The sequence below is a fragment of the Zalophus californianus genome, chromosome 6 (assembly GCF_009762305.2).
Source record: "Zalophus californianus isolate mZalCal1 chromosome 6, mZalCal1.pri.v2, whole genome shotgun sequence".
Classification (NCBI taxonomy): domain Eukaryota; kingdom Metazoa; phylum Chordata; class Mammalia; order Carnivora; family Otariidae; genus Zalophus; species Zalophus californianus.
In genome coordinates, this window is record NC_045600.1 from 22,058,520 (window position 1) to 22,084,421 (window position 25,902).

Below are 25,902 nucleotides of genomic sequence, written 5' to 3' on the forward strand. Positions count from 1 at the left end.
TTATTACAGTTTTGTGACTCTTATTTAAAACATTGCTGACTCTCTAATGTTTGCTCTTCCAGATGAAGGAAACTTTCTCGTAAGATATCAATGACTTACAGAAATGTGATAAAATATTCATTTGTAAACAAAGCATTTATGTAAAACAGTGCTTGGGACCCCTCAGTATTCGATCTGGTAAACTGAATATGATGATTTATGTGAACAGCAAGCTCCTCAGTCACTTAGCAGGAGTTCCCATAGTCATTCATGTGCTTCAGGGGAGAGGTCCATGTGTAGATGTAGGACAACAACTTCTTATGGACCCTCGAGTCTTTGAACAATTCTCTTTTTGTGCAAAATGAGCTTGGGAACGGATCCCTGATCAGGGCACTCCTCAAGGCTCTTTTGCCTCTATTAACCGTTTATCGAATTCATCAATAAATTACAGCAAGCTATTCGGAGACAAATCAGTCATAATCAGGCTGTTATTGAGAGAGCACTTTCTACCCTTAAACGCATGATACAAAACAAAAAGGGGGAGATATGGATCTTATAGCACAATTACAGAAAGCATTGCTTACTATAAATCTTTTTAATTTAAATTCTAATTTTGAAACTCTGGCTAAAGAAAAACATTTTAAACCTCACTCCCCGCCAAACACACGAGCCCAAGTACTCTGGAAGGACCCAAACATGGGCATTTGGCAGGGACCAGTAGAACCTATAAAATGGGGGCAAAGTTATACTTGGGTCTCCACGAAGGACTGACAAGTGTGGATCCCGCTAGAAACGTTAAACATGACCATGGCCTGGCACGGCCAGAATCCAGTCCCTCAGATGAGTCACCTGAATCTAGAAGAAAAACAGCCACTCATCATGCGCCTCCCCAGTACCCACAAGGCCAAATTCATGACCTGGGGAGACCTGAAGAAGACGTCCCGGAAAGCCGAGGAGATTCTAGAGGATTCAAGTGCTTCTGGGTCTGCTCATTGCTGGCAGTCATGGCTATCTCAATTATTACTGTCACTTGCCTCTCTTTCTCAGTCGGTTCAGACTGCTACCTTTGTTGATCAGCTGGCTATTAATACCACAAGGGAATTTCAACTTCAACAAACTATCGATCAAAAAATATTAGTACGTCTTTAACTAATGGAAGCTGCTATTGAATATCTTGGGGAAAAACAAGAAGACTTAGCCTATCGGCAAGGTCTCTTATGTGACTGGGCTCACAGATCCATCTCTGTTCCCCCCATGCCCTGGAACCAGACCATACATTATTGGGAAAAGATAAAGAAACAAATGTATGGGTCACTCCATGATATTTTAACTTTTGACGCTCGGCAGCTAAAGGACCAGATTGGCGCCTCATTGTTGGTGGTGGAAAATCATACACTTCCTACAGAAGCTTGGCAATCTCTTTCTAACAATCTGCAGTGGCTGAACCCGGCCACATGGTTCTCTTCCACAAAATGGGTATTCTTTGGAGTTGCTACTGTAATAATGCCGTTCTTCTTCTCATCACAGTCTGCAAAATTGGAATAAATGCCCAATCCACTGCCGGAGATGTGAAGCATATCCACACAGCGCAGCTGTCTCAAGAACTACTTGCTGCTGCTTTAAAGAAACAAGAAAGGGGAGATGTTGGAGCTAATGTAGAGCATGAAATCAGCCATAATACCTGGCTTGCTAAAATGTAACACGGAGGCCGCTGAGGGCAGGCAAGTTTTCTGAGAAGGGCGTAGGCCTTTGGAATGCCGAGGCCTGAGTGACCACTGTGCCGTAGGAATGCCGCTAGGAGTTGCCTTCCCTGAAGCTTTCTTAGCCCAAACAGCTGCCCTGTGATCTAAGAGAGGTATGCATTGTCCCTTAGGCTATGTTTAGCAGAACTCATGGAACACACAGATTAGCATATTGTATCTTTCCCGTAATCAGATCCTCCTAGCTCCAATAAGACGCCTTGTCACACATCACGAGCTTGAGAAAGAGTGATAAGGATTTGTGATTATCCTGAAGGACCAATAAAGGGGGTAGCAAAGAAGAGCAAAGGGTCTTCCTCTCTGAGTGTTGACCCCCTTGCCTTCTCCTCTCTTTCACGGCAAAGTTTAGAGTAACCTTTCATCCGTGGATTTTAAAATGTGAAAACACAATAGAAATAATTTCTTTAATAATCACAAAATTTGAAAATATCTAAGAATAAGATTATTACAAAGTATGTAAAATTGACAGAAAGAAAATTCATAAGCTTTACTAAGCAACTTAAAAGAAGACCAATCAAAAGCTACTCCACTTTTGAAGAATTTAATCAGATAGGTAATTGTTTATAATATTTACTTGAAATTGGCAAGACCCAGAGCTTTATATACAGCATGACTTCAAATATTTTTTAGTTCCATTAGGAAACAGATGGGAGAAAACCTACCAAATGTTAACAGTGGTTATCTCTGTATAAAAGAAGGTGGGCTGATTTATTGTTTGTGTGATTTTTTTTTTTTCTTCAACATGAATAAAATTTTTTAAAATTCAGAATAAACCAAAAATTATTTTTAAAAATGGTAATAACATCATAGCCTTATGGATATGAAAAATGTAGGAATTAAATCAGTTTGTCAAAGTGCAATCTGTAGTCATCTGAGCAGATTTCAGCTGGAGTATTTGTTTAAAAATTCTGACTCTTGGATCTCATGTTGCACCCACCTAATCAGGCTATCTTGTATGAGAGCCCAGGAACTTGTATTTTAAACAAGCATTCCAGGTGGTTCTTTTGCACACTAGAATTTGAGAACAACCAGGTTAGAGGGCTTGCTCAACTTGTGCACAAAGAAAGCATTTTGGAGAGCAGAGAATGGAATGAAGTTGTAGGCCCTCTGTGGTTCTGTTCTTGCTGGCCAGGAATGGGTTTAGATGCAAAGCTAGAAGTCACCTAGAGGGTGAAGTGAGTCTCAGTAGTTACTAAGTCATTTGTCTTCATTCTTGCAGAGCAAAATTCTCTACCAGGTACTCATGAGCTGGGGAGAAGTTCTTACTGTCCTGTTAACTCTCATTGTTGTGTAAACTCGGTAAATTCCAGCTTCTGGGATGGAAGCAAGCCTGTCACATTCATCACTGTATCCCCAGCACCTAGCACAGTGCCTGGAAATATAGAGGCACAATCTGTATTTGCTTAAGGAATGAGTAAATGATAAATTGACCGGCCAAGTAGGTGTGAAACTCTGGTGCTCAAAGGAAATCACCCAGGAGTCAGGCCTGTGTTTACCTCTCCTCCCCCATCTCTTATCCTTACAACCTGATGGCAAACCCAAGATATGAGAAATCAAAAGTTGCTAATTGTTAGGAAATTTTGAGGATCTTGTATCTTAGGGACCGATGAAAAATTGTTGAAACTTGAGGTTTCTAGTTCTATGGTTTTGGTTTCAGTACCCAAGAACACTCTTTTAGTTTATTTCTTGGAAAATAGAAGATTAATAAATTCTTTATGTCCTAATAGCGTACATGGTTCTGTATAAAGAAAAGTGAGTTCAGGTGTGTCTGGATGGCTCAGTTGGTTAAGTGTCTGACTTCAGCTCAGGTCCTGATCTCAGGGACCTGGGATAGAGCCCTAAGTCATGCTCCCTGCTCTGCGGGGCATCTCCTTGTCCCTCTGCCCCTCCCTTTCATTCTCTCTCTCTCTCAAACAAATAAAACAGAACCAGTATGATACAAGGGTATCTGTATGTATGTATATATATATATATATATATATATATATATATATATATATATATAATTTTGTAGAACTGGCTTGGCTCACAAGATTATGGAGACAAAGAAGTCCCACAATGTACCATCTACACACTGGAGACACAAGAAAGCCCATGGTCTAATTTATTCTGAGTCCTGAGAAAAGGGGAAGCTAAGGGTATAAATCCCAGTCTGAAGGTCAGAAAAAAATGAGATGAGTTGTCCCAATTTAGGCAGGCAGGAAGCAAAAGGGGAAAATTACCTCTTCCTCCACCTTTTGTTCTATCCAGGCCCTCAATGGTTTGGATGATGCCTATTTGGGAGGGTAATCTGCTTTACTGAGTCTACGATTCAAGTGTTAATCTCATCAGGAAACACCCTCACAGACAGACCCAGAAATAATGTTTATTCTGGGAACCCCATGGCTAGTCTATCTGACACCTAAAATTAACCATCACAAGGCATTTCTTTTGGTAGGAAAGATGCTAAAAATACCTATTGTAAAGGTGCAATCATATTCCTTGTGAAGCTGAGTTGCCTCTGAACTTGAATATATTTTGTATTTCCTATTGTTGCTGTTACAAATTACTAGTAATTTAGTCGCTTAAAACACACATTTATTACAGTTCTGCAGGTTGGAAGTGTGACACAGGTGTGATTGGGCTAAAATGTCAAGGTGTTGACATGACTGTATTTCTTTTTGAAGGCGCTAGGGGGGCAGTCTGTTTTCTCGCCTAGTCCAGCTTCTAGAGAGTGTTCCATGTTCCTTAGCTTGTGGTCCCTTCCTCTATCTTCAAAGCTGCTACTGACTCGGGTCCTTGGGCCCTGCAAGTAGTGTAGTCAAACGGGGCCAAGTGAGAATTTCCAGGCAAGTTTTTTTATTGGGGCTTATGCTCGATTCACAAGGGAGGTGGCACAAAGGAAAGGGCCCTTCCTACCGACTCTCAGAACAAAGACCGGGAACTGTATCTAAAGGGGCTAAGGCATGAAAGGAGTGACATCTAAGCATGGAGGGGCAGGGAGAGATACAGGAAGTTGGGCCCATAAACACAGTGGGTAAAACATGTACATGTCTCATTAGCATATTAAATCTTCACTCCTGGACATAATTTTTAGTATTAAAATGAGAGAAAAAGTGGATGAAAGGTCAGCACTGGGGCCCACCTTGATGCAGACTGGTTAGGTCCAATCTTCACCCATCTTTGTCTTTGTCGTTGAGTCCCTCCTTTGGTAAGCATTCGGCTTCTGCATTCCTGCAAGCTACGCCACTCAGTAGGCGTAGCGCATAGGGTTTCAGCTGTCAAGGAATGCTGGATTTCATGATCAGGGTGAGGGGACCCAAGTCCAGTCCCTCCTCTGTCTCAAAGCTAGCAACACTGCATGTCTCTGGCCATTCGTCTGTACTCTTATCTCTCTTTCTGATTCTAAACCCAGTTGAGAAAGGTTTTCCTATTTTAAATACCCATGTGATTAATTGTGCCAACCTGAATAATCTAGGATAATTTCATCATCTGAAGATCCTTAACCTTAATCATATCTGCAAAGTCCTTTTTGCCGTATAATTTACATATTCACTGGTTCCTGGGATGAGGATGTGGACATATTTTGGGAGCCATTATTCCACCTACCACAGACTCCATAGGACACCTACATTTTAGGAATGTTTTGGGATATGGGTGAGTGAAGAAATGCTGCTTTTTCCATAACAGAGTACCTTTGTCCTACAACTAAATCAGACAGATGTTCATACTGCAAATGCCAGAAGTTGCAAAGAATTTACTGCTTAGAGAGAAAAAGGACTGAAGGCTTTATTTATAAACATGATGCTTCATTTGGCCTGAAAATGTTGAACTGAGATTCTGTTCTTGCTGTGAGGATTTGACAGAGAAATAACTGTTTTAATGTAAACCAGTGTGCTCTTTACTTCAGTTACCGAATCTGCCACCTCATTCTCTACTAAGATTATGGCATTTGAGTTGATGTTATTTGAAGTTTATGGGCTTTTGGACAGTGGGGGGGTTGGAATCTTGAGATTTTGGCGTTAGACTTTATCTATCATTGGAAATAAATTACTTCTGACTGTAGCAAGGCAAGAAAAGAACTCTGACTGTAATATTATTGATATATATTAATGATGACCCTAAGATAAACCAGATATACAAGACTCTGAACAAGATTGCTAGAATTTAATTAAGACACGGTAAGGGGTTCAGTTGGTATATTTACACACTGTCAATTATTTGCAAAAGAACATTAATAATCTAAGAAGAGCATGACCTATATTTGTCTGAGTATGTAAATAATAAAGTCCTTTTGCCAAAAGTTAAAACTGTTTATAGCCTGTGGAGAATTTCATAGTAACTATTTTTATCCTGTCATTTCTGTGTATCTTATGTAAACATCACTCGAAGAGGATTATCTGCAAGCAGGAATTAGTTAGCATTAAAAATAAGATGTACTCATCAAGCTTTCAACAGAGATACCATTTTCCAAATTGACATGCTGTCAGGAGACTTCATGACTGCAAAGATATAATGAGAAAAAGGGTTTCAGGCCTTAGTGATCCAAGTAAGTGTTCTTGCTTTCTACACAAATCTCTCTTGACAAGTGGAATGAATTCCCATGTATACTCCAAGGATGGATGTATGTGTGTGTGTGTTGTGTGTCTCTTTCTGCAAGTGAACAGCCTGTTTAACTATAAATCATGGAGAATATTCTTTTATATTCCTGAATATTTAGGCAGTGGAACCAGCTGTCGGTGTGGTTTACCCACCCATGATACTAGTCAAGTCAATATCTGGGACCACAAAAAGCAAGAATTAAAGGGTCCTAGATGTGTTTGCTGCCTACCGACATCCTATGGTTTTCTGAATCTCTGCCTGCTAAGTTTGGGAGTGAAAGGCCATGTAGTGTGGTGGTTAAGAGTGAGGCCCCAGATCAAGAAGCCTAGTTTCAAATCCTGACTGCCACTTTCCAGTTGTGTGATGTTGAGAAAGTCATGTAACTGTAAAGTTTCTCAATTTCCTCATCTATAAACATAGAGATAAAAATGGTACCTATTTCATAGGACTATGGAGAGAAGTAAATCATTTGACATACGTAGAATGCTGAGAACAATACCTGACACAAACTGAACACTGTTACCAAATTACTATTCTTGTTTGAAGTCATTTTTCCAGCAAAACATTTTTATGAAGAGTTGTGCAAACAGCTTTTCAGTAAACTGAATTCTTTGTAGAAATACTTTTCAGAGAACTGGATATTTGAAAGAAGGCATAGGAAATGCCTTGAATAGTGAAAACACTTCACCCTTAGGATACTTACAGCTCCCATTCTTTCAGAGTGGGAGGCCACACCTATAATTCCACAATATTTGATCAGTGGGCTATGTAATCAAGGAATAAGCCTCTCTCCCACTTCTTTTATTTACATAAGTGATACAAGGCTGGGCCAAGGATGAGGCACTAGACTTAGGCACCAACCCCTCCCGCATTAATAATATGTTAATATAATATTTTTAAAAATTAAAAATAATGCAAAAAGTCCATGATGAACACAATATCAAAATTTTAAATAAAAACAGGATCAGCCCTTCTGATTTTCCCTTTTTCCTCAACCTCAATATGGCCTGTCATGGCACTGAATAATGTACTTCCAGTGTAAAAATCCAAAGTATTCAGGAACAAATGTAACATCTATGGTTAGGATTAATGACTATGTGCTAGGTCCTATGCCAGGTGCTTTAAATGAAGTGATTGAATTAATATAAGGACTGCCATTTGCATATCATTAAACTGCAATTGACTTGTGCCAAACCAAATCCTTTATATCAGTATCATACATTTTACTTCTACATATAAATCCATACTACATTATTATTAATTTTGTTATAAACAGTGAATTATCTCTCAAAGAAAGAAATTTAACAAATGCAAAAAATGTTTTTTGTATTTACTCACATATTTCTGGCGCTCTTCATGTTTCTGTGGATACGAATTTCTATCTGGTATCATTTTCTCTCTGAAAAATTTCTAGTGATCAATTCTTAAAGTTGAAATGTTGAAAGTCTTTAATGTTGAAAAAGTTTTAAATTCACCTTCAGTTTTTATTTTAAGATTTTATTTATTCCACAGAGAGAGACACAGCAAGAGAGGGGACACAAGCAGGGGCAGAGGGAGAGGGAGAACTGGACTCCCCGCTGAGCAAGGAGCCCAAGGTGGGACTCGATCCCAGGACCCTGGGATCATGACCGGAGCTGAAGGTAGACGCTTAACGACTAAGCCACCCAGGCGCCCAAATTCATCTTCAGTTTTGATATATATTTTTCCTGGGCATAGAATTCATGGTTGAAAGTGTTTTGGTTTCAGTACTTTTAAAGCTGTCACTACATGGTCGTCTTGCTTACATAGTTTCTCAGAGGAAGTCTGCTGTCATTATTACCTTCAGTTTTCTATATGTAATGCATTTTTCATTGAATGTTTTTAAGGTTTTCTCTTTATTACTGGTCTCAGCAATTTAAATATGTGCACTCACTGGTTTTCTTCGTGTTTATTTTGCTTGGGGTGTGGTGAGCTTATAGGATCTGTGAGTTTATAGTTTTTATTAAATTCAGAAAATTTTTGCCATTATATTTTTCAAGTATTTCCCCTCTCCATTTGCATGTTAGATCATTTGATATTGTTCCACATTTATGATCTGTTCATATTTTAGTCTTTTTTTCCTCTTTGTTTTATTTTGGATATTTTCTATTGCTCTGTCTCCAAGTTTACTGATCTTTTCTTCTGCAATGTCTAATCTATTTTCAGTCACATTCAGTGCATTTGTTCATGTCAGATTTGGTTCTTTTTGCATATTCCATTTCTCTTTATCATGTTCCTGTTTTTTCCCCTCTGCCTTCTTGGACCTGTTTATAGTAGCTGTTTAATATCTTTGTCTACTAATTTTGTCATATTTTTATCTCTGGACCTATTTCTATTGATAGATTTTTCTCCTAAAAATGGGTCATAGTGTCCCCCTTATTTGCATGCCTGGTAATTTTTGATGGGATGCCAAACTACATGTACTTGAATGATGACTTTTGTTTGGCTTTGTTCTAGTTTGCAGTTAAAGTTCTTGGAATCAGTCTCATCCTTTTAAGCCTTGCTTTTAAGTTTCATTAGGACAGACCCTATCATTAGGATAGGACAGCCTGTAGTCTAAGACTAATTTAGCCCTACTTCTAAGGTAATGCCATACTGAAGACTCAATTCCCCATGTATAAGGAGATCTTTCTAATCAGTGTGGTTGGAATAGAACTATTCTCAGCCCTGTGTGAGTTTCAGGAATTGTTTATCTCGTCTTCCTTAACCCTTGGATAGTTTCCTTTCACATGCATGCACATCAGTATTCAGCCAAAAACTCGAGGGCACCCTGTCTTCAGATTTCTGGGGGCTGCTCTCTGTGTTACTCCTTCTCTGGTACTCTGCCCCACTAATTCTAGCTCTTTTAGCCTTCTTGAACGCCAATCTCTTGTCTCCTCAATTCAGAAAGACCTCTGGTTCTTTTTGGGATCCCCTTTTCCGTACTGCAGCCTGGAAACTCTGTAGGCAGTAGGTGGGGTCAATCAGGGAGATCATTTTGTTTTATTTTTCTCAGGGACCACTGGCCTATGTTGCCCGTTGTATATTTGAATATCATTTTTTCACATCCCTCCATCCCCTGCTAGTTTTTCTGTTTAAGGTAAGGGGATAAATCTAGTCTATGTGATCTCCTCATGACTGGAATTAGAAGTCCCCTTAAGGGTAGCACTATTAAATATTAAGGACATTTTATGTATTATGTAATCATCACAATCTTTACCTTCTCACTGATTAGAGTCAGACTAAATAATACTGAGAAATGGTATAGCATAGAGGTTAAGAACATCACTCAACAGCTAGCACCATGATTTCAAATATTGGCATTTTCAGTAATTAGCCATTTGAAACTGTATTTGTTTCAACATCAGTAAAATAATATCACCTAATTCATACAGCTATCATATAGACTATATTTAATACATGCCAGGTGCTTATAACAGTGCCTGGGAAATACTAATTTCTCAGTAACTGTTATTATTTCCAAAGTCACGTGGCCTGTGGTAGAGCTCCTAAAATGGGGTCTCCATTGCTTTTCAGTTCATGTGCTTTCCTCTATTTCATTCTGCTTCTGAAGAGTTAAGCTTATGAATGTGCTCTTACCAAGAGAGCTGATGGAATCTGGTAAGCAAGTCTTAATAGACTTTCATTAACATCTCTGCATTGAATATATTATTTTAGGTTCCCAACTACTCAAATAGTAGAACTAGCTGTTTATAATGTAAAGTTACCCCAAGTGATAATAAGTCAATTTAGGGCCAGTGACTCAGGTCTGGAAATATAAAAATTGAAGCTAAAGGGCCCTAGCTGCCCCTGATACCTATAGGAGGCCAGTTCTTTGGTAACTTGGCAAGCAAATGGTGCAAACATCTTTGATACATCATTTTTTTTCTCCTCTTCCACATCAGGCCCCTCTTTTGCCTTATACTCACACTGTACTAATGCAACTGATGGCCCCTACAAATATTTTGGATGGTGCCCTTGCCTACATTGCTATGCCCATGAGGCTAGGTTGTTTCTGTAATTTCCTTTCAGGTTCAAAAATGTATGAAGGACTATTCGAATGAAAGATTAATCTGTTTCATCACCACAGTGGTGTGTTTCTGCTTAGCTGTCTTGAGAACGTAGTGAAAAAGACATTGGATCTTTTCTCTTTATTCAAAGAAGAGAGAGGGAGAGAAAGCAAGGGGATAGACGATGGGGGGGGGAGGGAAAGAGAGAAAGTGCAAACGAATCCTGAAATAAAATAAAATTATTGAATAGAAACTTTCATTATATCTAAATGTTTATGGGAGATAGAAAATATTCAGTGTATCTCAAAGTGATTTTACCTTAAACTTATTTGGTAAGACTAAACGTACTTAGTAAACTCAGTGTTGGAAACTCCTGTAAAAGCTTCCAGTGTCCTAAAGAAAGTAAATAATTAGAGGATTGATGAGCTGCCATCCTTCCTTTTTCACCAGCTGATCTGCATTGTTAAGCTATTAAAATGGTATCTGTTCATACCAACAAGGCCTCCTTTTCTCAGAATTCATCTCAATTGATGTGGCTTTCCTATCAAAAGGAAAATTCTTTTAAGGCCAATCTTTTTTTTGTTTGTTTTAATAATCTGGGGTCACTTCAGGCCTTTAAGGTTTTAGTGGGTTTAGTTTTTTTTTTTAATTTCTACATTTCTTTTGTGTCTCCGTCATTTCCCTTTATGATTACATCTGAATGGAATTTCTTCACTTTAATTATAAGTCACTAGTGTTCTTCACAACTTGCTCCCCAAGTGATGAGGAGCAGCTGGTGCTTCCATGAGGTAGGGAAGCACCGAGATGGCCTCTCTCCCCTGTGCTGAGAAGTCCTGTTAGGAATGTACCATGTTTAAATATAAGTTCCTCTGTTTGTTTATCTGCAATTGCATGACTGACCTTCTCTAAGTGGAACCTGATGAAAGAGAAGGGAAACTCTCATCACCATCCATTCTTTTGTTTTCTTGGCCCACTGAGTACATTTTCCCAAGTTTCTGGCATTTCATTTTAAAATTTATTTGGAACAATTTTTTCTGTTGCATATTTAAAAACAAATGCATTATAAGCTCATTTGGGTTTTGCAAGCAAAGCTTTGCAAAAATGGTTAACTGTATAAGAATATTTTGTGTTCTTATAACGATTTTCCTTTTGGAATGGTAGAAATGATGGTTTTTAAAGCAATCAAAACTGTAATTTTGAGTGAAAAGTGTACTCCATAAGGATCAGTGGACAATGAAGGGTCTTCTACTGGAACATGGTACATTATTAGCCATTTAGCCTTGGTTGTTTTAATTCCCTCATGACCCACTCGGAAGTGAAGTAATTCATTTTCCATACACCAATTGATAACTCGTGCAGATGGAGGTAGCCAAATTGAAGCAAAATGTCAAATTATGTAATGTTACCCCCATCACTCCTCAGAACATGACATGCTACATACAGTTATTGCCCCATTCTCAAGGGTGTACTTCTCTGTGCATTTGAAGTAGATGTCATTAAGTTATAAATGTCATTATATAGACCCATGAAGGATAGGTTAAAACTTGGAGTACATTCTAGAGGAAGGGTTTACTGTGTTTCCATAGTCTTTCTTATAGGGCTTATCTTGATTTTATAGATGGGTATAAACACAGAGGAAGTTAGAGCAAATAGATGCAGAAAATAAAATATTTTGTAACTGTTTCAATCTGATAAAGTTGCAATGTTGAATGTCTATTTCCCCACTGATGTTTTGCATTAATTTAGGATAGTGGTAGGAGAAGCCTTACATTGCCCAAATGCCCAATTTTATGTAGTGTTTATAACAGCAGTGTACAACCTTGTTTGGGTGTTGGAATACCTGTGGAATCTAAAAAAAAGTACAAACGTCTAAGCCCTGCCCAAGGCCTACTAAAAACAAATTAGGTGGAGGTCAGACCTGGGGATTTGATTTCTTTCAAAAGCTCCACAAGTGATTCTGATTGAGAACAGTGCGCTCAAAACTTTTTTTCAGTTTTTATTTTGGGCAGCTTTACCTTTGTATCCATACACCATAGAATTATCAGAATAGTTCAAATAATAATCCATTTAAAAGATCCTGGACTATCCAGATAGAATTTTAGAAATAGAAATTTCTTAAAAATCTGGTTTGAGAATGACATGCCATTCAGTGAGAACATCTTTTCTTTCTCTTTCTTCAATCTTTTACTCTAAAAAAAAAAAAAGTCACTGCCACCTGTCTTTATTGAGGGTCTGCTCTGTCAAGCACCATGCTGGCTCTTTTCTTGCAAAATCTCATTTAATCTTTACATTTGTCCTACAGTAAATATAACTGTGTCCACTATAGAGATGAGCCAGTTTGGGCAAAGACACATAGCAAAAACCAGAATTTAAATTAATGCCTATCTGATTTCATAACTTGTTCTTTTGGGGGCACCTGGGTGGCTCAGTCAGTTAAGCATCTGACTCTTGGTTCCGGCTCAGGTCATGATCTCAGGGTCCTGAGATAAAGTCCCTTGTCGGGCTCCGTGCTCAGCATGGAGTCTGCTTGGGATGCTTTCCCCCTCCCTCTCTCTCCCCCTCTACTCCTGCCCCACAAACTCACACATGTTCTCTCTCCTCTCTCTTTCTCAAATAAATAAATCTTTATTTAAAAAAAAAAAACTTGTTCTTTTTTATGCCACCCACCCTCTCTCCTTTTTTTTTCCTTTCAGCACCTGTGTCCTTTAATTCTTGTTTTCTTTAACATCCCATACCATCATATCTGGAAAATGAGGGAGAAGGGTGCATACATCCCACAAAAGTTCTTGGTATTCATGTAAACTTTTCCACTTGGAGAAGTTCCTGCAGTCCCTGATTTGACAAACCTTAGTCTGGTATCCTTTGACTAATGGAAATATTTATATTTTTGACTGCTTCATTTTAAAGAATGTCCTGGGATTTGCTCAAGAGAATATAAAAACCTGCTGTCCCTGTTTCCATTTCCAGACCCAGACATGACCCCAGTACATTAAAGCATCTGCTTTTGATTTCACATCTTTCTATCTTAAGGGCCATCTTTCTGAACTAGGGTTTAAAGTAGCTCAACAAGCAGTAAGTGTGAGATGAAGGTAATAAGGGAAGTGGTTCCGGTTAAAAAGTGGCAGAAATTACAGAACTATCTATGTAACCTGAGCTTTGGTGTAGTCATCTATATTCATGGCCTCCCATTTACACTTGCCATGGGCTCTGGTGCATCTAGCTGCTCATCCACCTGTGTTTCTCAAGTACAGCAGAAGAATTGCAACGTGACTTATCCCTTTCTCCTGTAATCTACTTATGTTTCTCTCTAGGTGGGGGAAGGGGAAAAAGCACTATGGCTAAAAACTACTATGTGAAATAAGAAAAGAACTAAAAAAATGATATGAGTTATGGAGAAAAGCTTTGACCCTTTCTGAAATGGAGCTGAAATGGACATTTACTTAAGTCAGATTCTGCATGATATTTTATAGTATTTGTTAGAAATTATAGATGAAACTAGTTCTAGATTCAGGGAACACAGAGATAAACAACTTGATCAACTTCAGAACTGAAGAAGTTGACCAATCTGGCAAGGATTGAATACTCCTGCCTATCAGTGGAATATTATTCAGCCATAAGGAATGAAATCTTGCCATTTGCAACAACAGGGATGGAGCTAGAGAGTATTTTCCTAAGTGAAATAAGTCAGAGAAAGGCAAATACCATATGATTTCACATAGGTGGAATTTAAGAAACAAAACAGAGGAGCGAAGGGGAAAAAATAGGCAAACCAAGAAACAGCCCCTTAACTATAGAGAACAAACTGATGGTTACCAGAGGGGAAGTGAGTGGGGGGATGGGTTGTTTAGATGATGGAGATTAAGGAGTGCACTTGTGATGAGCACTGGGTGATTAAAATAAAAATTTAAAATAATAAAATGAGGTTTATGACATCTAACTCACAGACTGTTACAAGGATTAATTGAAATGCTATATGTGAAAAGTACTTTGTATATTATAAACTGTGAATAGTTAAGGAAATAGGAGAATCCCAACATCACAGATTTGGGGCGTGGATTCAATTAAAGCTTTGGTAGAGAGTCATGAAAGGGATATTAGTAGGTGTAAAGCTCCACAGACTAAGTATGTTTTGACCTAAAAGCTATTGCTGTTGTTGAAGACAAAAACTTTGGTTGAAGGTAGATAATTGATTTAGAGCAAGGACCGTGTCTCGTTAATACTTATAGTTCTGATTCTAGCAGGGTCTGCCCTGGAGTAGATGTCTAATGCATGTTAAAAGGGATAGGTGAATGGATGAACAGATGGGTGTGTGGCTTCATAGCTCTGGTTCATTTTTAGGTTCAGAAATGGAAAAGCAGTTTTTAGCTCAGCCTAATACCATTTTAAAAGAAAACCAGTATCATGACTTACTAAATATTTTGGTAAGACTGTAGTGTTTTACCTCATTTTCTAGAAAGACAGGTGATGGCATGAAATACTGCTGAGAAAACAGTGGTTATCCTGTGTGATTGGAAACCACATTTTCTGAATTAATATGGTTGTCAGCCAATGAGATCAAGCTGACTGTTAACTGATTGTTAAAGCAAAAAAGAGGTATAAAAACAATGCCATCAACCTGTTTTCTCACATGCCACAGAGTGCTGCCTGCTGGCAATGGGAACCAATATACTTATTGGGCATTGGGGTGGAAAGGAGGGAGTGATCTTTGTTGGGGAGCCAGCTTTATACAGAATTAGGGGCAATTATGAATGAGACATTACAGTAAGTTCCAAGACTTATTTGAACCTATCAGAACTTCAAAAGCACCAATGTGGTATATCTCATGATTTGTGTGCTCATTTTGATAAGCTTGACTTTTGTGCCCTTGCATTTTGCCCATTAATATTTTGCACAAATAATTGTGTGTATTTATAGATAGGCAGCCAGGCTCTTGGTGAATCCAACGAAGTTGCTTTTTTGTTGCGCAAACTTGTTTTGATCGTTTGAAATACCCCATAAGGAAGCAAGATTAAAAAAAAATTGACCCCTGGGGGCTAACAAGATAGACATGAAGCTTTATGAAAACAATCCAGTTCCTGTTATTGTTCTCATGAGGAAACTTTCTTGGGATATGTGAATGCATCAAGTTTAAGCCTGCTCAAAAGAAATAGGAGCAGATGTAGACAAAGAGGCACAGTTATCAGGCCCATGTATGTCCATGGGGCAACACACGTCAAAGAAGGATGTTTCCTGATGACTGGACAGCCAGTCTCCAGTAATAAAATCATAATTATAGTGCCTAATGTGTAAAGGAGAGAGAGAGACCTGGGATTATGGGCAGTAAAGGGTGACTGCAGGCAAATAGATATTACTTGCAGCCCACATTAGTGTGTCTGGGTTCAATAGGTAAAGATCCATTCCCTTCCTTTTACCATCTTGAAGACCTTAAAGAATCCTTAGGGTACTAGGAGCAAATAGGTGATCCAGTGGTATTATTAGGTGAAATATTGGTATAGAGAACTCTTCCACTATTTATTTTTCAAGAAATATTTATTGAGCAGACACTATGTGCAGAGTGTTATTGTAGGTGCTTGGGTAACAGTAATGAACACAACAAAACCCCTGCCCGTATAGAGCTTACATTCTCATGGAGAGGACCAATGGTGACCAATCAACCACATGAACACATATATTATAATGCCAGATAGGGGTAAGTATGGTGAAAAAATATGAAGTAGCCTAAAAAGATAGAGTTGACCTATCACAGATTGGGATAGCTATGTTAGAGGAAGTGCTCAAGGAAGCCTTCTCTGAGTTGAGACTGCAGGAGAGAGCTGAATAAAATGAGGGAACAAGTCATATGATGGTCTAGATGTGTATTATAAGAGGGTGGAGCAGCAAGTGTGGAAGCCTGGAGGTGATTAAGCTTAGATTTTTAGAGAAGCAGAAAGGAAGTGAGTGTGCTTTAATTTGGAAGGTTCACAGGGAAAAGAATGAAACTGGAGAAACAGGCAGGCAGCAAGAGATTCAGGGAGCCCTGTGTAGGTCATGGTTAGAATTTAGGTATCATTCTTTTGCTGTGCAAAAGCTTTTTATCTTGAGGAAGTCCCAATAGTTCATTTTTGCCCTTGGTTCCCTTGCCTTTGGTGATGTTTCTAGGAAGAAGTTGCTGCGGCTGAGGTCAAAGAGGTTGCTGCCTGTGTTCTCCTTTAGGATTTTGATGGACTCCTGTCTCACATTTAGGTCTTTCAACCATTTTGAGTCTATTTTTGTGTGTGGTGTAAGGAAATGGTCCAGTTTTTCTTCTGCATGTGGCTGTCCAATTTTCCCAACACCATTTGTTGAAGAGACTGTCTTTTATCCATTGAACATTCTTTCCTGCTAATACCCAGTAGTGCGATTGCTGGATCGAATGGTAGCTCTATTTTCAACTTTTTGAGGAAACTCCATACTGTTTCCCAGAGTGGTTGCACCAGCTTGCATTCCCACCAACAGTGTAGGAGGGTTCCCCTTTCTCCACATCCCCGCCAACATCTGTCATTTCCTGACTTGTTAATTTTAGCCATTCTGACTGGTGTGAGGTGGTATCTCATTGAGGTTTTGATTTGGATTTCCCTGATGCCGAGGGATGTTGAGCACTTTTTCATGTGTCTGTTGGCCATTTGGATGTCGTCGTCGTCTTTTTTTTTTTAATGATTTTATTTATTTATTTGACAGAGAGAGACACAGCGAGAGGAAACACAAGCAGGGGCAGTGGGAGAGGGAGAAGCAGGCTTCCCGTGGAGAACGAAGCCCGATGCGGGGCTCGATCCCAGGACCCTGGGACCATGACCTGAGCCGAAGGCAGACGCTTAACGACTGAGCCACCCAGGCGCCCCTGGATGTCTTCTTTGGAAAAAATGTCTGTTCATGTCTCCTGCCCATTTCTTGATTGGATTATTTGTTCTTTGGGTGTTGAGTTTGATAAGTTCTTTATAGGTTTTGGATACTAGCCCTTTATCTGATATGTCATTTGCAAATATCTTCTCCCATTCTGTCGGTTGTCTTTTGGTTTTGTTGACTGTTTCTTTTGCTGTGCAACCACCCTGGAAAACAGTATGGAGGTTCCTCAAAAAGTTGAAAATAGAGCTACCATACAATCCAGCAACTGCACTACTGGGTATTTACCCCAAAGATACAAATGTAGTGATCCGAAGGGGTATGTGCACCCTGATGTTTATAGTAGCAATGTCCACAATAGCCCAACTGTGGAAAGAGCCAAGATGTCCATCGATAGATGAATGGATAAAGAAGAAGTGGTATATATATACAATGGAATATTATGCAGCCATCAAAAGGAATGAGCTCTTCCCATTTGCAATGACGTGGATGGAACTGGAGGGTGTTATGCTGAGTGAAATAAGTCAATCAGAGAAAGACATGTATCATATGACCTCACTGATATGAGGAATTCTTAATCTCAGGAGACAAACTGAGGGTTGCTGGAGTGGGGGTGGGAGGAATGGGGTGGCTGGGTGATAGACATTGGGGAGGGTAGGTGCTATGGTGAGCGCTGTGAATTGTGCAAGACTGTTGAATCACAGATCTGTACCTCTGAAACAAATAATGCAATATATGTTAAGAAAAAAAAAAAAGAAGAAGATAGCAGGAGGGGAAGAATGAAGGGGGGGAAATCGGAGGGGGAGACGAACCGTGAGAGACGGTGGACTCTGAAAAACAAACTGAGGGTTTTAGAGGGGAGGGGGTGGGGGGATGGGTTAGCCTGGTGATGGGTATTAAAGAGGGCACGTTCTGCGTGGAGCACTGGGTGTTATACACAAACAATGAATCATGGAACACGACATCAAAAACTAATGATGTAATGTATGGTGATTAACATAACAATAAAAAATTTAAAGAAAAAGGAAAAAAAGAATTTAGGTATCCTTCTAAATGTGCTGAGAAACTATCAAAGGGGTTTGAGCAAGTGAGCAATATGATCTCATTTGTATTTTAAATTTGTCTTTCTGCTGCCATGTAGAGAATAAACTTCTTGGGGCATTCATGGTGTGGAAGCAGGACCAATTATCCCTTCTCATGATCTCTAGCCTACAAAGAATATGAACTCCTCAAGGGCAGAGAGTACATCTTTACATATTGTTCCCAGTGCTTTGCCTTATCCTGGCATTACACAGGTACTTGATAACTACTGTAAAATGCCTGGAAGGGTAGGTGAGGGAAATTTCTTAGACTGGGGCAGAAATAGCCTCTCACAACTTAGGACACTTCTTATAGATGGTTGGTCCTCATGAAGGGTGAATTGGGTTCCTTATGTTTTGTAGAGTTTTCTAAGTGATTTCCTGGGATCATGGGAACATAATTATAATAATGACCATATAGAACTTGCAGTGAGATATGGGGGAGCTGTGAAAGTGTCGCATGAAATGGGGACAAGCAGTTTGAGTCATATGGAAGTTTGGCTTGAGACCGAAGAACAAGAACAAGAACATGGGGCAGCTGGTCAATTTGTTGTCATGACTTGAAAGGCACTTTGCAAATTTAAACTATGGAAGCATTAAATTTTTTCTTCCTCCTTGTCAGTATAAAATGTATTTGATAAGGTCAGAGAGTGTTGGATAAGAAATAGGTCTTTCTTCTTTGCTGGGCTTCTCTGGAGACTTGTCTTGACCTGTGTCCATAAAATCACCCTTTCCTAGCTAAATAAAAGAAACAAATCTGTGCAAGCCTCCTCATAATTTTGAGTTGTGGGTGTCAGACAAGTCTGTGAGCTCTCGCCCTTATTATAAACACCATCTCCAGAAGAGGCAAATGTTCTTAATTTTTACAGTCGTGATCCAGTCATGCTTTGAGATCATCTGAGAAGTGCTGTAGAAGCACAAAGCATTATTACTATCATTAAGGCAGTAATGACTATGATTATAATGCAGTTAGGGGAGGTGAGGAGGAATGGTAGTTAAGGGTGAGTAAGCTTTACCCCCCATATATCTAAGTAAGATTTGCTGTATTAAAAACGTGTGTGTGTGTGTGTATGTGTGTGTGTGTGTATGTGTGTGTGTGTGTGTGGTGGGCATAGAAAGGCAGATGATATTGAGATAGCATTACTGGAGGATATTTATTGAAATCCATTTTAGTGAAATTGGGTTCAGAAAACATTCCATTCCATTCTACTTAAAACCTAGAGGACAGCTTTGCTTTGTTTCAGTAATAATGTGTTGGTGTAAAATGTGATTTCCTTGCATATCACTTGGGAAGTGATGGTGATCTCAGAAGCTCTGGATGTAGTAGGAGGTTGTGATATAAAGTATGTACTTCAGATATTACTCTAACTGCTCTGGGGAACAAAGGGAAGATGCAGCAGAAAGTCTGTACTTTGGCATCTTTGTCATTTACTGTTTTTATCCCCCCACTTTTTTCCTTGATCTCCATTTTTGGGAATCTGTGATTCTAAAGAACTAACATTTACTCATTCAATAAACATTTATGAAGTATCTATTAACTGCCATGCCTGGTGTTAGCTTGTGGGATTAATGGGATGAATATGATTTGTTCCTTGCCTTAAAGGTTTTACAGTTTAGTGAGAGAGTCAGACAAGAATATCAATGGGTTTAATGTGTTAAACATAAGCTCTTCCATTGCCTGAGCACCGTGATCAAATCTGCATCTTGGATATCTCCCTTTGGGGTCAGTGTGTAGGATGGATTTAAGTGAGGTGAAATGGCAGTAGGGAGAGCTTGATCAAGGTCATTTCAGAAATATAGGTGAGAGATAATTGCCTAACTGTTAGGTTCTTGAAAGGTTTTTCAACTCTGAAACCCAAAAATTTGGCATTATTTATTATGAGACCAAGTGAAGGGAAGGACTGGTTTGTAGGATTCAGAAGTTCATGTGGTTAGAATACTTAGTTCCTCAATGTTGCCCTGGTCATGAGTGGAAGTGGACAGTGATTGTTTTGCAATAGCGGGAAATGCCTGGATGTTTCCTCTGCATTGGAAAGGTTCTGTGCAATTGAGGAATTGACTTAGAAATGTTTTGTGAGAAGTTCTCATAGAGGGCTAGAGTTGCATGTGATATTTTGGACATGGTCCTAAAGTTTGCCTAAAAGAGCATGCACAATGATAATGACCAAAATTATTACTTCTTTTCTATCAGAGTGGATTGCCAATGGAAATTTCAGAGGCCCTCTTTCAGAATCTGAGAATTATTCTAGTGCAGAGAAAGAAAAGGAATGTGAGCACTGAGACTACATCTGCCTTGCCTCAGGTAGATACAGTGGGTTTTGGGGGAAGATCCCTGGTCATTTATTTCAGGCATAGGGTTCAACAAGTAAACAAACTCATAGGGCTGTATAAGTTGTACTCTGTAAATTCTTCCCTATCCTGAGAGAGCCATAAAACCCATGTCTTTTAAGATTATAAAGAAGCTAATTATTTTATATTTGTAATTTGAGAAGACTGAGTTTGCCTTTGTATCACTGGGAAAACTATAATCACTCTGAATTAATGATGCAGAGTATGTTTACAGGGGTCATGTTTTACCCACTTAGAGATGAAACAGCTTTTGGGGGACTTCTGGCACTTTGTTTGTATGCAACTATTTGCTGTTAATTACAAAAGAGGCTTAATTGAAGTCAGTCTAACTTCACACCAGACCTGAGTACTGGAGAATGGTGACCAGGTATTTTCTATTCCCTCTGCAAGAGTGGTAAAACGAATGACTTTAAATTTAACTAGGAAAGATAAAGTCAGCAAGCCTTATTCTTAGTTCAAGTAATATAACAAACAACAGTAGAAGACTGAGATCAAATCAAGAAAAAAATTTTAATGGCCACTGCAGGGTGGCCTAAAAAAGCCAGCCTCAGTGTTGCCGATCCCTTCCTAAGAGTTTTGAAACATGAGTCTTTTAGGGATGCTTTCAGGAATGGTGAAGGGACTGGATAAGCTCTTTAAGTTCTGTATTAACAATATTATGTCTAATTGGAAATCACCTTTGAAGCATTTGCAGAAGTGTGGACTATTTTTGAATTTAAAGGTGATACTTACTTATTGCCTCTAACTAAGAAAAGGCTTTCCAACTTTATTGTCAGAAAGTATCTTTACCAGAGCAGAGATAACATGGGTTGCATATGGACACACTCCATGATATGAAATCACTCCCTCCTATAGTTAAGTAAGCAATTTTCTTTTTATATCTTCAGAATAAGCAGAAGTGGTCCCCCATGAAAACATGTAAGTGTAATTTGCTTGATATTTATTAAGACCTTCTCATTATGATAGGTGTCATGCTAAATGTTTTCATGTGCATGATCTCATTGCATCATATTTTATTAAATGAAGAAATAGATATAAGGACTGGTGATTTTTTTTTTTTTTTTTCAGAGACATAGAGCTAAAATGTGGCAGAGAACAAAGTTCCTGAGTTTGAGGTTCGAGATTCTTTCTTGTGCATCTGTGGTCATCTGGTCTCACTGATGTACTGTTGATAACTCCCTGGCTGTCAGGCTGAGCCCCAGGCAACAGCTCTATCCCACCTACCACCTCCCTCCATCCCCTCTAAGTTATCCCCCAAACTAACCTCTGGCCTACTCACTGAAAGTTTCCACGTCTGACTTTAATTCCTCAGCTGTTATCTCCCTCCATACCCAGTGTTGAGACCAGAACTTCTGGATCCACTTTTACCTTCATAAATTTTGGTTTCAGAGGTCTTCTTAATTCTACACTGCAACAATGTAAAGAAGCATGCTATAGCAAATCTGGTAGTTCTAACTCCCAGATGTATCTCAAATCTGTCAAATTTCCTCCATTACCACATTTTCCATCCTAACTCAAGCCACCATCTTGAAAGAGACAAAAGTTTAGACCGCGGTAAAAGTATTCTCATACTTTATTATTCAGAGTGTGGTCCGTGGACCAGTAGCATCTGCATCACTTGGGAGCTTGTTAGAAACGCAGAACCTCATGTCCCACCCTGGACTTGGAGAATCAGAATCTGCATTTTAACCAGATCACCAGATATTCCTGTGTACTTTAAAGTTAGAGAAACAGTGCTCTAACAGATCTCCCCACACTCTCTGCACCTCCTCCATTACATTCTTCCCCTGTATCCAGTGTGATCTTTAAAAAACGTAAATATGTTTATACCATTTTGCTACTTGAAGATCCTTAATGGCTTCCCATCTCATTTATTATAAAGCCCCAACTCTTCACAATAACCTACGAAGTCCTGCAAGATCTGATTCTTACTGACTACCGGGCACACTGATTTTCCTTTCCTTTCAGTTCTTAAAACACACCAACCTTGGTTTTACCTGTAGGACGTGCCTCATTGTTTCTGTTACTCTGAACACTCTCCTTCTGCTCTTGACATAATCTTAATTTTCTTAAGCTTTCATTTCACCTTAAACATCACCTCTTGGAGGAACTGTACCTGGCCACTCTAAGGAGGTTCCTCCAGTTTTTCTCTGTTATAACCATACTGGTTTCTCTAGAGCATATATCTCAATTTGTCATTATCTATTTATTTCTCTAACAATTGTCCATTTCCTCTCTTGGACCACGTAAGGGTAAAACCCATGACTACTTCCCTAGTCCTTAACACAGTGAATAGAGAAGGTACTCTATAAATATTTGTTCAACAAATGAATAAATCATACTGTTGTTTTGTTTCTTGTTGAATTTTTTCAAGAATATATAATCAAAGAGAAATTGTAGGTGTTTACAATTCTTTCAGTTGTTGCTAGTTTTTTTTTTTTTTTTTTTTTTTTTTGGTCATTTTACCCAAATTATGCTGTCAGCTATACAGATTCTGGAAGGTTTTCCTAATACCAACTTTGAACATTATCAGCATAGTGATTTTTGTCTCCAAGCAATTTGCAAATGTGAGCTAGTTCTCATTTACCTACTATATCCAACAAATATTGTCCTTATATCAAATATCCAGCCATCTCCTTAATGGAAACCAGAAAATGTTGTCTACAAGTACAATTGCTTTGGTCCAGAGTTGATGAGGAAATATATTGAACAAATATTCTTTTTTCTTTTCTTTCTTCAGAGAGTGCTGTAAAGGATGTAGGGGTAATGGGTTCAAGAGCTGTTGTCTTAAAATATTGGGCTGCAACTGATGGTTAACCCAGGGTCAGAAAAAGAAAACTCCCTTGTGATGTATCATTGCACAATTGAATAAAGTACATGTGTAATAGAGACTTATATCTTTCCCTGAAACATCTGGCATTACTCATCATGAGAAGCAGGTGCCTAGGTTGGACGGACCACATGTCCGTTCCAGGATGACACATTTCTGTTGTTTCTGGGTTGCATTTGAATTTTTTTTGGCTCTTGTCAATGCAAGAACATTAATGATCAAAATGATAGTGCAGAGAAGGATTGCCTAAGAATGAGGGTAAACAAGGTAGCTCCTGCTTCTAGCATGATGAGGTTCTAGGTTGCAGAAAATTAGTAAGCCATTCTGTGATTGACAGCCCATGACAGTCCAGATGTAATGCTTGTATACTTGCTGTGACATGTTGAGTTACAGCTTCCACGGATGGGACTTGTCTCCAAAACGAGTGTTTGCCTGCTAGCTAGCCAAAGTCTTTGTTAGGTGTTAGCCAACCAGGGGTCAGGGTGTCATAAAAGTTTACTGAGTTGAACCCTTTTCCCTCACATAAACTATTGTGTCTCATAGGATGAAGGCTTGTGAAAGTACTGGGACAAAGTTTACAAATGTACAGTACTCTAGCCAGGGTACATCTTGTCAAACTTACTAAGAGAACATGGTGAAGTCACCTGTCCTGTTGTGCTGTTCTCCCTTGTTCTACTCTAGCGTGGTATTAAATCATCGATTGTTTGTTTTCCAGGATGAAAACCATCTGGTTATTCAGGTCCATGCACACTGCTTGTATTGTGATCTTTCTGAATCCCATGCAGAGTTTGGCAGGAAATTAAAATTTGAGGTTCTAATAATGGCAGTGTTTCTCAAGGTGTGGTATACTGATTATCTGTTTCAGAATTACCTGGCAAGCTTCGGGAAAGTTTAGATTTCTGGGACGGGCCCTACTGATCTACTGAATCAAGGTCTCTGACATACAGATGAAAAGTCTATGTAGTCAACAAATGTTCCAGACCATCCTTATGAATTCTAAAGTTAGAGAATTACTAGCTTCTGTTGAAATTAAGTGTGCTATTTTAAAATTATCTTCTAATAGGCTTTCAGTAGAATTTGGGGTTCAAATAATTGACTTTAAAAATAAGAGTGTCATGGATCAGTAATAACCCTGCAACGCATTCTTGGCTTGTCAGATTTGACACTAATTAAAATTATCCTAAAGTTAGCCCTTAGAAATGTAAGTGTCTGAGTCCTGCTCAATAGTGACTCTTTATAGATCAGAGACTTATTTTCAGGGATGGTTTACCTGGTTTGGAATGCATGCCTGTGTGTGTGTATGTGTGTTAGTGTATTTGTGCATGTGTGCATATGCGTATAAGAAGAAAGGGGAGTTAATTGGGGGCCTGTTGTGTCTGAGGACTTTAGATCACCCCTTCTTATCCCAGGTCAAATACTTATGGAATACTAAGAGGAACTCATCTTTTTTTCTTTAGTGAAATGATTTTATGAGATTTTCTTTTGCCTTTTTCTTTTTCTTTTTTTTTTAAAGATTTATTTATTTGAAAGAGAGAGCGCACACAAGAGGGAGAGAGTGAGCATGAGCGGGGAGAGGGGCAGAGGGAGAGGGAGGAGCAGACTCCCTGCCAAGTAGGGAGCTCGATGTGGGGCTCAATCCCAGGACCCTGGTATCATGACCTGAGCTGAAGGCAGATGCCCAACAAACGGAGCCACCCAGGCGCCTCTATTTTGTCTTTTTCTTTTGCAAGTGAATAGATATCGACTATATAAGCTATTCTCATGACTCTTGTTTGTTTTAATCTATAGTGCAAAGATGCAAAAAAAAATCATTAAAAACCAGTCAGGGTGTTTTTAGTCTTCACTGCTAGACATAATTTCTTAGAAATGTTTATTGAACGGTGATATACAAACAGAAAACACAAACTGAGCATCACATTTAGTCAGCATTGAGATCAAGCAAGAGAACCTCACTGATACCCCAGAAATCCCATTTGTCCCTAATTTCAGACACTAAAACTTTCCAAGAAAAACCATTTTCCCGATGGCTAGAAGTAATTTTATTTCTCAAAAATATTTAATCATTTTACTTATTTTTTTCTGTAAATATTAATCTTGCTGCACATATTTGAATCTTTAGCATCTTGCTGATATATATTAATCCAATCTGAACTTTCCTAACTATGTGCTTTTTAAAAAAACTCTTTTGTTTTGCTAATTTATAATTCTAGAATTTTTCTTTCATTAAGTGACAGTCTCTACATTGAACTGGAATCATTTGTTTGCTCCATGTTTTGTTTCTAACCTGGAATGTACAAATTAAAATTTCAGGGTGGTATTAGGTGTGTAGTTAATATCAATTATGGAACACTTCAGGCAATTGCTTGAACTACATTAGTTTAAAACAAGTAAGTGGTTGATTTTTCTTTCCGTTTTATCTACTGGGAAAACTTGATCAACAAGCAAACCATTTGGTTGGA

General features: G+C 38.8%; 1 long non-coding RNA gene across 3 annotated transcripts in view; it reads right to left on the reverse strand.

Annotated features, from left to right (window-relative positions):
- Positions 1-25,902, reverse strand: part of LOC113910441 — a 126,882-nt gene that overhangs the window by 32,950 nt on the left and 68,030 nt on the right. The window contains exon 4 of one of the 3 annotated variants that reach the window (XR_003516043.1): positions 6,117-6,220. The exons of the other annotated variants lie outside the window; for them this stretch is intronic. This is a non-coding gene — a long non-coding RNA (uncharacterized LOC113910441). Of the gene's footprint in view, positions 1-6,116; positions 6,221-25,902 lie in introns of those variants that run through there. 3 annotated transcript variants of the gene reach the window in all.